This window comes from Schistocerca americana, chromosome X (assembly GCF_021461395.2).
Source record: "Schistocerca americana isolate TAMUIC-IGC-003095 chromosome X, iqSchAmer2.1, whole genome shotgun sequence".
Lineage (NCBI taxonomy): Eukaryota > Metazoa > Arthropoda > Insecta > Orthoptera > Acrididae > Schistocerca > Schistocerca americana.
The window spans coordinates 972,100,339-972,114,201 of NC_060130.1; the positions used below are offsets into that span (position 1 = coordinate 972,100,339).

The 13,863-nt window shown below is 43.5% G+C and overlaps 1 protein-coding gene across 1 annotated transcript in view; it reads right to left on the minus strand.

Moving 5' to 3' along the window:
• LOC124554855 overlaps nt 1–13,863 on the minus strand; it is a 1,084,893-nt gene that overhangs the window by 189,832 nt on the left and 881,198 nt on the right. The gene's annotated exons all lie outside the window — the stretch shown is intronic.

The window sequence follows — 13,863 nt, forward strand, 5'->3', positions numbered from 1 at the left end:
GTCGCTAATTACAGCGTTAAATCCTGTTCGTGGATATAATTTTGAGAATTAAAAGTTATTCCATATTTGAAAAAGGATTATTCGATAATAACTGAAGTTTTGTAATGAAATTAACAGTCGCGTAAAGACCACAATTGAATCAGATGATACCGTCCCACCAGCGACCGTTACTATGGCTGAAAATTCGGTCAGAGGAAGGTTAGCACCACCACACCGATGGCTTCGACACCTCCGACTATTCAAACATATAAGCCTTATTAACGGGGAAGTTGCACAAAATTTCAAAAGGAGAGGCCTGTCAAACGGGAACTATGTAATTCTACTGTCGGTCGCTATTCAAAACATATTATAATTTCTCACCTTTCTTAGCAAGCCGGTGTGGTTGACTGTTACACATCGACATTCATTCATTAATGAAACAAAAATACTTTCCAGACGTCTAATGATACAAGAATACAAGCATTATCGGAATTTTATCGCATCCAATTATCGTAATTAAATAGAATCACCGTTTACACAAGCAGAAAATGTTGCTGAATCGCTAAAGTAAACCCAGAGCACCGTTTGGGTAAAGAATAGGCTGTTTTCAAAAAGCGGAGGAAGGAACACACCTATATTGGCCAGTATACCATTTATGCAACAGCAGTGTTGATGTGAATTAAACTTGTACTAATTACAAATGATTGTACAGTCTAAACGAGGAAATGAGTGAACTAAAACTGACTCGAGAGACATACATTAATTCGTGTTTGCTTCATTAGTAGTATCACGTAACGTCTATGGTTATATACAGGCATTAGCTATTATATTTAGAACCTTTGTACACTAGGATGGGTAGACAAGAGGGCGAGGTTCTGGGCCAAGAAGAGGTTTCTTGTTGAGGTTGTCTCGGGATAGGATATTAAGGTCTTGGCGCTGGAGGGAGAGTGAATCGTGTTGATACATGCGCGGCAAGATCGAAGAGTATTGGGTTGTGTACTTTGTGATTGCAGGATTTACGGAATTTGCTAATATGTAATGAGGAATGCTAGCCTTCTTCTAGCCTTGCTGGCTATAGGTTCCTTAATCACGCTGATGGTGAACCGTTCGACTTCATAATAACACAGATATCGTTGAATATAATTTTATGTCCGTTTTCCAAAGAACCCTTAGTTACTGCTGATTTCTCTGGAGGCGCTCAGTCCGGAACAGCGTGACCGCTACGGTCGCAGGTTCGAATCCTGCCGTCGGCATGGATGTGTGTGATGTCCTTAGGTTAGTTAGGTTTAAGTAGTTCTAAGTTCTAGGGGACTGATGGCCACAGCTGGCCAGAGTGGCCGTGCGGTTCTAGGCGCTACAGTCTGGACCCGAGCGACAGCTGCGGTCGCAGGTTCAAATCCTGCCTCGGGCATGGATGTGTGTGATGTCCTTAGGTTAGTTAGGTTTAATTAGTTCTAAGTTCTTGGCGACTGATGACCTCAGAAGTTAAGACGCATAGTGCTCAGAGCCGTTTGAACCATTTTTGAACTGATGACCATAGATGTTAAGTCCCATACTGCTCAGAGCCATTTGAACCATTTTTCCTTTATTTCTCTGGACTGTGTATCCACAGAAGCCTCTCAAGTTGAACCCAGCCTTGTTGTATCATACACACGGTGGCCATTTCGGATAAATCACGTTTTATGCACCATTGGGCAGAAAGTTGACAACTTGTTGCTACAATCGTCGAAAGTATTCAGTCTACAGGAGGGAGTATTACGGTTTGGGAAATATTTTGTGGCATTCATGGGGTGATCTTGTTATTCTGGAAGGCGCAATGGATCAGCAGAAGTATGCATCTATCCTTGGGGACCATTTCGTCTCCTACAAGCAGTTTTTATCCTCGTAGCAACGCCAGGACAGTGCAACGTGTCACACAGCTCTAATTTACGTTCATGAGACGGAGAAGTCAAGGATAATTTCATGGCACTCCTGCGGCCACTGAACTCCCTGGATTTAAACCCAATCGAGAATCTGTGTGATCACCTCCATCGGGCTGATGGCGCCATGAATGTTAACCGACACACCTAGCGCAGCTGTCTAGAGCACTGGAGTCGCCATGGCTCCGCATTCCTGTCGGTACTTCCTACAACCTCACTGACTCTCTTCCTGCCCGTCTCACGGCAGTCAAATGTAATACCAGTTATCGAAGAACAAATAACGGAAAGCGCTAATCTTTGAGAAACACATAGAGGTCAATTGGTTGGGATACAGTATTAAATAGCAGTTTCAGAGATACTGATTAAGGAGACACCTGTCTTGAAGAAATAGAGTTACGTCACCTCTGTCGTCAGCGACATTTAGTACTACCAAGTATGAGTCGGTTAGCCGCAGCCTACGCGCAGCCGACGGGGAGTCGGCGGGAGACTTGGCTGCCGCGCGATCAAAATGCAACTTGCACCAGTCGCGTGCAGGACACATGTGCGCCCGCTCCTATTGGTACTTAAAATGAAATATAGCGCCGACGTTTCGCCATTCGTTCCGACGCCGCGAAAAGAGCCCTTGTGCAAACTGCCAGGTCAGCCTCTGCGATCGATAAACCTACGGCTCAACTAACAAAGTGACGACTCTCAAACACGTATCATCTCCACTCCGAACTGTCTGACTGGGCATCATTCGTTACACGTTGCCGTCTTCATACGGTTGTACGGCTATAGCACTTCCTTGAAAGTGAAAAGGCTTAACGCCCATCAGTCGTAGGCAATTGTGTGATTACAGTCTATCAGGGAGAAAAAAAGTAATCGTGGGAAGGCGAAAAATAACGTAATCAGCTAAAATTTGGAGGAAGTGCGTCAAGAAGACACGATTATGAATGCAGAGAGATGGAATCGCGAAGTTCTTGAGTGAAGGTACCTCACAGGGTTATTCAACATTCAAGGGCGAAATATCAGCATCCTGCATTGTTAGCTACATTGCCAGCTAGGTGTAATCGCAACTCTTACGAACCTAGGACTATTTAATGTGTGACACGTAAATCCAGAACCATTTACAGCCCTGCAAGCAGGGTGCTGATACATGTGGAGAGGATTTTGTAAATTTTTTTGGAGAGTTACGAGTACCACTGCTTATCTTAGCTGTTCATTCGTTTGACATGGCTTCCACTGAACATGTCTGTTATACATATGTTACCAGTTTGTTGGTCCTGGTTTCTACAGCAGGCTTGCAGACTCACATACCGATTGCACGAAAGTCGATTTGACCGCTAGCCGTGGAGTTGCAAGTTTCTGATTGCAGCACTTTCCGACTTCACACTATACTCACATATAAAATTTCGAAATTACCTGTAGTTCAATAAGAAAGGAAGGGATGCTATGGATTGCTATCATCAATGACGAGGTGCTTAGCAACTGAACACTAGTTCGCCTGCAGCAGAATGGGGAACAGAAGTGCTTTACAGAGTATGCCTTTTAACATGTTGATAGGAACTATGGAAAATCTACACTCATGAGCCAGAACAATATGACCATTGTCCACCGCAAAATCGTTGCAGCCACAACATGCGGAAAGGAAAGGTCACCTGCACCTTGGAAACGGTGAAGGCTGTTGGTGTACTACTGACGTGAGAGCCAAGCGAAGTAGTTGAAGGACAATGAAACAACAATTAGGAGACAAGACGTTGATCGTTCACGTCTCATCCACGAACACGGAAGTTGGAAGCTTGCCCACCCTGTCACCTAGGATAGTTGTAAATCTGTGGCAGATCTGACGATCGAGTACAATGCTGGTGCAGAGTCAAGAGTTTCTGAAAACACAACCGAGCGCACTTTGTTGAGTATGAACCTCCGTACCCGTATTTATTTCCGTGCTGATCTAATGACACAGCTACGACTGCAATGGGCACAAGATCACCGATATCAGCCAATGAGCCTTTCCAAACGTGTCACCTGGTCGGATGAATAACGTTGCCTGCTACACCACGTCAACGGTCGCTTCCGGATACGCCGTCATCCAAGCGAACGGCTGCATGAAACGTACACCGCGCAACTAACAAAGGACGCTGGTAGTGGTATTATACTATATATAGAACTTTCACCTGGTCTTACATGTAATCAGCACAGTAATGTCAGTTGTGGAGATCGTGAAATTGTTGCAGACAACCTGCACCTTCGCGCTTGATTTCTTCCCCGGCGGCGAGGGCATCTCCCAACGGGATACCTACACATATCACAAGGCCAAAATCGTGCTAACTTCTTTGAGGAGCATTACGTTGATGTCACTTTGATGTGATCACCAAATTTGCCTTATCGGAAACAGATTGGTCATGTCTAGGACACGACCTCGCGCGAGCGCCGCGCCCAGAAACCACTTCCTTGTATTTTACCGGAATTGCATGACACGTGCGTAGACATCAAGAGTCACATACCTCCTAAAGCCTACCAAGAACATATCAAATGAATCCATACAGTATTGCGTTCCAAAGGTGGACCGACGCGTTACTAAGCAGGTGGGCATGTTTTGACTCATCAGTGTATATACCTGCATGAGTGGCTGAGTATTTGGACACTATTCATCCCGAAGCAACGACAAAAAACCATTAGACCAACAACAGCTCACTAACAATTATTTAATTATTGATTTCTTCTGGTAAGAATGTGAAATAAAGTGAACTACTACGCAGGAACAAAATTCATGGGAGTTATTCATGATTTTGGCTGTGGGACGAGTAAATAAGGATAATAAACGTGCCTGTCGAGAAAAATTTGAATATTCCTCACAGAATCAAACGATCGGCAGCGATTTACACATGATAGCGGATGCATGAGAACTACATAACGCAACACAATTATAGTGTAACTTTTCCGGCACCTGTAATTTTGTCCCATTGCGATGTAGAAGTCTGAAATTTCCCAAAGCTACCTACCACCATCCTGTATAATGGTGCCAAAGCATGGCTGACTGCGACGTCTCCCGCGGGCTCAGCGACGATTCAAACAGCAAGATGTCGACACATGCGAAAAAAAAGTCCAGAGTCAGAAGTTCATGTGGGGTATAAGGTAGGTTAACGATGTCACATTGGCACCAAATTTCATCACAGTTCAGAACAACATCACCTGGAAGGTCATCACGCCTCTCTAACCCACATGTCACACTTACTTTTGAAGTCTCCGCGATGGAACACAGAACCACGACGCCCAGCCTTGAATCACGCTGTTTTCGTACGGGTTTCCAAGGAAAATATTTCAGACAAATTGCCGCTCAGAATAAAGACTTCGCATAAAGGACGACAGTGAAGTCACCCATTACATGACTTTGATTCCCACACATTTTGCAGTCGAAAACGACAGTCTGAAGTGAGATGATCAACAGGCACGACTTTATTGTCAACCTTGGACACTGCTGTCAGCCTCTGGATTATTAAACCCTTCCCTATGGACATCATGGCCCGCCAACACCACTGGACGTAACTGCAACATTTTGGAGTGCAGTACGACCGTGTGACCGTAGTTTTTCCTCTGGTGTACAGGATGGAACCAGTAGCGACTTCTCGAAACCATTTCTCAAAATTTGAAAGTGATTCCAAGCACCAAATGGTGATCATGCTTTTTCAGCCATTCTGTAGCGTGATAATACTGGAGTGAGGGGTGGGGGATGCGGGGTTAGTAGCGACATAGATACATGCACGAAGGAAATAACAAAGGTCCCCTCTAAAATGACTAAGTCCTCAATACCCTGAGTGCCACATGTCCTCATTTTCTGAGCACTATATAAACGCACCTGTACAGAGACAACCCGCTACGCTCCTGCTTTAACCCCTGATAGCGGGCGTAAGGAATCCTAAGACGTCTGGGGGTTGCCTGCTTGCATAGGCTTGGAGCTCAATCACGGACTGCTTCTGCACAGATACATTTTTACTGTGCTCATCAACAGTGTGACCCAACTGGGTGATCCTACGGGGACGCTTCGTCGTTTTATTCACGCATGTGTCATTGTCTCCCCGACTCCTGCCCCACCCCCCTCCAAAGAGGGGCGAAAAACGGGAGACCTAAAAAGCATAAACACTCTCACGTTAAAATTTCTTCGAATGGTTTTGAAGGGTCCCTAGTGGTTCCACCCAGTACACTACAGCAAAAATTACTGTCACACTGCTGTCCTAAGAGGTATGTTCATGTGCAGTGTCGTTGCTGGCCCACGAAATCGTTATAGAGGGCTGAATTGTCCGGGGACATCAACACTGTCAAATGTTGTGAAGAACGTCGTCCTGTTAATCATCCCACAGCGAAATCTCCTTTTCGACCGCGAAGTGTATGGGAATCAACAACTCAAGGAAAGGGGCGGTTTAAGGCACTCACTGAGGCTTTTTCGTGTCGATTCTGCGGCTTAGGTGTCTGTCATAATTTCCTTGGCCATCCATAAGAAAACCACGTGATTTGAAAGCAGGGTGTCATGGATTTGACGGACATCGCAGAGGTGTCAAACGACGGGGTGAAATGTATGTAAGAGTGAGTGGGGCGACCTTCTTATCGTGTGACACGTAAGCTTGGAGAGAGTTGTGATGAAATTTGGTGTCAGTGTGACATCATTAAACCTACCTTCACCTCACATGAACATCTGAGCTCTGGCCTTTATATCGCATTTGTCGACACCTCGTTGTGGAAGCGTCGCTGTGCCCAAAGATGACGTCTGAGGGCGCCACACTTTTGCACCATTACAGAAGTAGTTCGTAGACATCTTTTAGCCAAATTTAAAACTTCTACGTTGCAGTAGCAAACAATTATGAGATGACGAATTAGTGATCCTTTACTTCTTTCGCGCAGTGTATTCCGGTATAACTGCTGAACTCATGTTTCACTTAATCGACTTAAATTAGTGGAAGAATTATGAATTTCAAATTACATGAGTGTTATTTTTCTCTATTAAGAAAACTATTTGTTCTTCAGAATACATTGAAATATAACGAAAATTTAACGCTGAAACTTTTTATTCCAAATTTTCCACACAAATGGCAGAAAATTTTACTTTGGAAATTTAACCGTGATCATATTCATTAAGGTCTTACGTTGATTTTTGGAGGTAAATGCGATAAACACACGTGAGCCTCTAAACGTGTAAAATTTTCTGATGCTTAAGTGTTTATGAAGCTCCTAAATTTGACAGATAAGACACCATGCCCTGCTTAAGCATTATTGCACAACAGTGATTAGTTATCTATTTTACTTATGTACGAGGGTTGTTCAATAAGTAATGCCCCCAAATTTTTTTCCTCAGAACAAATTTACTGTTGCCGGCCAGTGTGGCCGAGCGGTTCTCGGCGCTTCAACCTATAAACAGGTTCGAATCCTGCCTCGTGCATTGATGTGTGTTATTTCCTTAGGTTGGTTACGTTTAAGCAGTTCTAAGTTATAGGGGACTGATGACCTCAGATGTTAAGTCCAATAGTGCTCAGAGCCATTTGAAATTTACTGTTAAGAGTCAGTATTTGGTGACAGTATACATCAAACTGTCTTCTCCATGTCATATTTTCTTGCGTAGTCTCCATCAAGTTCTATGGCCGTACGCTAGTGCTGTGGTAGGTAAAAGCTCTTGTCCTGTTGGGTAGCCATATTTTCACTACATGACTGACACTGTCGCCATCTTGAAAGTGTTCCCCGTAGTGAATCTTTAAACGGACCAAAGAGCTGAAAGGGTGGATGAGGCAATGATGTCCGACTCAGTTTTGCGATGTGTTCCCGGGTCCTCAGATTTGTGTGTGGGCATGCATTATCGTTTTGGAGAAAGATTTCTGCTGGATTCTGGTCCGATCTAACACGTCGGAAACGGTTCTTGAGTTTATTCAGAGTGTTTATGTATGCCTCTGAACTGATGGTTTATCCTCTTGGCATCACATTCACGAGAATGATCCCATCACAGTTTCAGAAGACTGTCACCATGACTTTTGTGGCAGACGCTGTTGTCTTGAATTTCTTCTTTTGTGGTGGATGAGGATGATGCCACTCCATGGATTGCCTTTTTGTTACCAGCGCGAGGTGATACACGCAGCTTTCGTCTCCCGTAACGATCTGCGACAGAAAGACCTCTCCGTCGGTCTCAAAACGCTCCAAAGTTTCAGATGAAATGGCCTTTCTTTGAATCTTGTGGTCCGCTGTGAGCATTCGTGGAACCCATCGTGAGAACCTATTTGAATATCTGCGAGTCTCGATCACTGCATACGTACTTCCAATGCTGACCGACACTGTAGAACGAATTGTCGAGTTCTGGTACCCCGGTCGACAAGAATAATGGCATTTGAACGATTCAGCATATCTGAAGCAGTGGCTGTGACAGGACGTCCCGAGCTAGGTTGATCATGGAGCTCTGTTTCTACGTTTCCTGTGGCTGGAGCTTTCTTTACCCGTCGTCAAACTGTACTACTATCAACTGCAGCATCGCCTTACACTGAACACAAACGTTTATGGATGTTCACCACGGTTTCTTATTCTGTACACAAGAATTCAAAAACAGCACGCAGCTTGTAACGTGAGTCGTATGTACACGCCGATTCGACGCTGTATTACGCCTCTGCCATCTGCCAGAACGATTCGAAACTTCACACACGCACAGAACAAACATCAAATGTTAAGCACCAACAATGACGTTTGTCTATGCATATTAATGGATTTAAAAAAATGTGGGGCATTACTTATACAATGACCCTCGTAAAACAACTCTCGTGTTAATGGAGATTGCATTAATGTTTTTATTTAATGATTCTGATCTAAAACTGAGAACACAAGTATCTATCTAGGGAGCCCCACATGTTTCATGCGCAGCAAAAAATTATAATGAAATCCGTCGCTAAAATCCAGTAATGTCACCTTGCAACGAAGGGATAATGGTTAGTATAAAACGAAGCTTAGTGTTTACCGCTGTTACACATGAATATGAATATACAGTGAAATAGCGTATGGCTGAGTTACTTGTGGAGAACCGAAATAAGAGCTCGCTGTTGTAGTGGATTGCAGTCCAGTATACAGTAGCGGGGAGAGAAGAAAAAGGCTGAGAGTTGCTGCGTGCAAACACTCGACGCTGCCCCTCCAAACTCCGGCAATCGCAAGTGTCCGCTTCCCGCTTTAAATTTTGTTTGATGAGGGAAAAGCGACTTGGCGTTCCACCCACCACTGTGCTATACAGTACTGCGTGTAAAGTAACAGCCTATCCTGAGAGTCTATTTCTATGCATCTTGAGGAGTAAAACGCGACAGTCAACAAAATGTCATCGGACGATGGCATCCCCCGGTGTACCCACTACAATATCACATACTTCGGATATGCATTTGTTCACTGAATCCTGGATGGCCGATGCGAGCAAGTTTCTCTTTGCGTCTTTTGTAGATACACTACAAATTTTTGTATGATAGAGTGTTACAGAGATTGCCAAAGAATTCACCTATCCACTAGAAGTAACTGAGGTTCAAAATATATTGGCGCAGCCGACTTATATCCTTTTCCAAGTACTTGGGCCATCGGCAAGAGATCGGAAGTGTGCTACTCTCTGTACCTACTCTGACAATGGTGCTAGGCTCTGCCAAATTTCAGTAAAACAGTTTTAGGAATTATCGTCGTCCGTACGAGCACAGCACCTGTCTCTGTAAATCACAAGCCACGGCACGCAGTGTACAAGTGAAGTCCCCCATACACCACGTTAAAATGTATCTACTACAGTGTGGTCCAGCAGAGGGTTTAACGTCCTATCGACGTTATATAGACAGAGTACACTCTCTTGTTAGGATACCATTTCAGCATTCATTTTAAGCGTGGCAGGGAAACCATGGAAAATCATTTCTTACAACATACACAGTAGATCCTGACAATCAATACTCTTCGTGGTATGTACACTTCCTACTGATGGTAAAAAGTTCCGATAGAAGAAACCCAGTGACATAATATGTAACTATACAAGACTGCTTAAAGTTCGTTTGGGGAGCGAGATGCGTAACGTCAAATATGTATAAACACATGTTAATACGTTGTTGTGATTGACAATTCGCAGTTTTTCAAAACACAACTTTTATTGATGTAAGTTCACAATGTTGATGACTGAACATAAAAGCGACATGTAACAATAATGAAAAAAAGTCTCCTAATTGAGGCAAACAAAAGTTCCCTTCTTATTTTCCACAAAGGTTCGTCGTAACACACTCACACACTAGTAACAGTCCAATTCCAAGACGAAGACGTAATCTTCGATGGTTGTGGTACACGAGGTCGGCATCCGGCGTGAAGTGAACTTCAGGGCTGGTTCTAGTCCATAAATAGCTCCCTCCAGCCAATCAGATTTCGGCGTAGTGATACTTCTTGCAGACCGTGGCTCGAGCTCCCCCTGCAGGAAGTAGTGCTCGGAATGCCTGTTTCCTTTACCTTGTGTGTAAATAGCCGGTGTTTACGATTGTGCTTTTGGGTACGCCTTTGGGTATAGACTACCTCGTCTTCTGTGGTGTTATATGGGCTGCTGGGTCTCAGGGGCTACCTGGGTTCTGGTTTAACACCCCTACCCCGTTGGAAAAGAGAGAGAGAGAGAGAGAGAGAGAGAGAGAGAGAGAGAGAGACCAGCCGGCGTTTGGGGCCCCGGCTGCTCGAGGAAACGAGGGCGCAGTTGGTTGCGGTGATGGGAAACCACCCTGTCGTCCAGACGTTAGTCCTATACTTGCCGACCACGGGGCCGGATAACGACCCCCGGAAGCCAGCTGGCCCGGGGCCCGAAACCGCGACCCCAAACCTTGGAGCCGCATGAATATCAGGAAGAGCATGGCAGGGCATGAGGTCCGACCTGTGGCAGGAGGAGATGGAGGAGGGTCGGAGGCTGGCGACCATGGAGCAGTTCGTCTGGACTCTTGTCAGCCACCGGCGTAGCCCTGTAGGTACTGAGAAATAACGTAAGAGTTTCTTCTGGGGAACGGTTCTCCGTGTACTTTTTCAGCTGAGTTTTAAAAGTGCGAACAAGCACTCCGCCTCTCCATTGGATTGGGGATGGAATGGAGATGTAAAGACGTGGCGGATACCATTATCGTGACAGAATTTGGCGAACTCTTGACTACGAAATTGCGGGCCGTTCTCTGATACCAAGGTGACGGGAAGGCCTTCAATGTACTCTTTTATACGCTTCTGTAGCACTACATTTGGAACGTTCTGTCTCTTCTTCTCGGAGCTGTCGATTCTCCACGTTTCTCTTCTGTACGTGTCCACACTCCAGAAGAGAATTCGTAACACTTAAAATTATATTCAACGTTCATATTCAGTGTTAGCTCTGTTACCTAATTTTTCTTTATACTAATATTTATTACAGTAAGGTCGTTATATGACTGAAATGTTCACATTACCGATTAATTGCCAGCTTCAGATTCGACTGGTCCGCTAATAGCTACGTCATCACATATAAAAAATTCAAGTTATGCACTCTCACGATCATGAAGTAGTATAAAATGTATCAGTGAATTATATACAATGCCGTGACGTAGCAAAAGAATCTAATATACCAATTTCTCTTTTTTATAAATTCTTTTATTGCAAATGTAAGTTTGCATTTTATATCCCCGTCCCCCATTTCTAGATTCAACAGTTATTTTTCTGTCGAAAACACACCTACTACTTTGTTTCATTTCGTAAACATATTCCCTCAGTATCGTCTTATGTAATTAAACTATAGTCCACACCCTATTTTTATATTTCTTCTTCCCAAGAATTCATAGTATTCCCTAGTTTAGTTTCGCCTTGGCTCCCCTGACTGCTTTCACAAGGTACAGACTGAAAAACATCCAGGATAGGCTACAAGCCTGGCTCACTCTCTTGTCAACAACTGATTCCCTTCCGTGTCCTTCGACTCTTGAAATTGCAGTCTGGCTTCTGTAAAAGTTGAATAAAGCTTGGTGCTTCCTGTATTTTATCTCTGTTGCCCTCAGTAAATCATAGTGGTTAACACTGTAAAAACGTGCTCTAAATTTACAATTGCTATACACGTGCGTTTTCTTTTCCCTCACCTATACATTAAAATAAGTCGCAGAGTTAGTAGTGTACCGTATATTCTCTATATTTCACCGCGATCCACCTGATCTCCCCGTGGTCGGATTGCATCAATTTTCCCTTCTTCCTCAATACTTTGTGTCATTAGCATGCCACCTCGAATTTTTAAACTAACAGTTCAGTAATTTCCACAACTCCCTTGTTTGCAATTTGAGCTATTACTTTCCTATTGTAGGCTGACGGTATTTCATCTTTCTGACGTAACTTGCATACCAAGTGTAATAATTTCGTCGTAATATGTTCACACAGGGATCTCAATAGTTCTGAGAGAATGTCTTCTGCCGCAGGTACTTTATTTCTTCTCAGGCTGATCAGTGCTCTGTCAAATTCTTCTCTAAACATCATATCTCCCATATCATCTTGTGTGCTTCGTTATCTCTTTTCATTACATTTTCTTCAAGTTCGTTTCCTTTTTATAGCCCCTGCGTACACACCGTCCACTCTTCAGCCTAGTGCCGGCTTCTCATCTCAGCTTCTGACATTCATACAGCCGCTTGTTTCATCTCCATCGGCCTATTCGCTATACATATTGCCGGCTTGTATTATTCTCCCATTCATGCATGCTTCTACAGCGTTCCAGAAGTGCTCCAATTATTCCTGATTAGAGGTCTTCAGTATCTGTTACACTCATTTTTCTACCGCTTTATTCTCGTTCGCCTGCTTCATTCGCTGCAGTTTAATTTCTTTCTTCGTCGATTAGATTTCGTACTTTTTGTTTTGTTCAAAGATTACTACTAGGCATTGTCTTGTTGCCTCTACAGTCCTCTTCTGCCTTCACTATTTCATCTCTGAAAGGTACCCATTAATCTTTTATTGTAATCCTTTTCACAGTTTGAGCCAGTTGCTACCTAATGTCGCTTCTGAAGCTCACAACTGCTTCTGGTTCTTTCAATTTTCTGTGTCCTGTCTCCTTACTTTCCTACCATTTTACAATGCTAAGCTCTAATCTGCAGTTAGTAACCAATAATTATGTTTAGTGTCCACCTTGTTCATAAACTCGAGACCAGACAACCTAGTGTATCTCCCACTATCGAGAAACCTCGCCTTTCTCAAAACTTCTCATCTTCTCTGTATCTCCATGCATTCCATTTTTTTTTCAACTTAACTTTAAACTTGTTCCCCTCCTCGAATTCTATCCTTCCTGTTAATCTCAATTCACTTTATCTCCTTCGACCTCTTCCTCAATACCCAACTGCAATGGCACCCGCCTGCAACATTAGTTAGTTACTCCCAATGTTAAGTGTAATCTTTCCCACATCACTCTATCTAACTTTGAAACCTCGCCCAACGATCCCACCTAGCAAACTAGTATCACGAGTAGCCTTCACCATCATAATTTCCATCGAATAGTGATAACTCAAGTCCCGGGTTTTATGATCTTTATTCCATCTTTATCTAAATTATCTCTACCTTTCATCATTTTAAAGGAAGGCTAAAGAGTGGTAATAGATTTTGTACCAGTATGTTTCTTTAAGGTAGACTGTAAGAGACGAAAAGATGTATAGTATTAAAGTGCTGCTACTTATTTACTCACTTTCTTCTTTATCTTTACCTACCTTTCAAGTAAGAATTTAACAGCAGAAAAATGCTACTATCGGAGCACAAAGAAAGTTAATATGCTCGTAATTAAAAGACTTTGATTGAAAGTGTGATTCTGCCTGCCTCATTCTGCATTCCTCAGCACCTTTAAAAGTTTTCCCAAAAATTTTTGGCGTGCGAACTCATTCACGCTCTTTTTAATATGCATCTCACCTTTCACTCCCACAAACTTCCCTAACTGTAACTCGCTCACACCTACAAGTCCTCACTGTAAGTCCCTTATACCTATATATACCTACTTGCTCATTTTCAG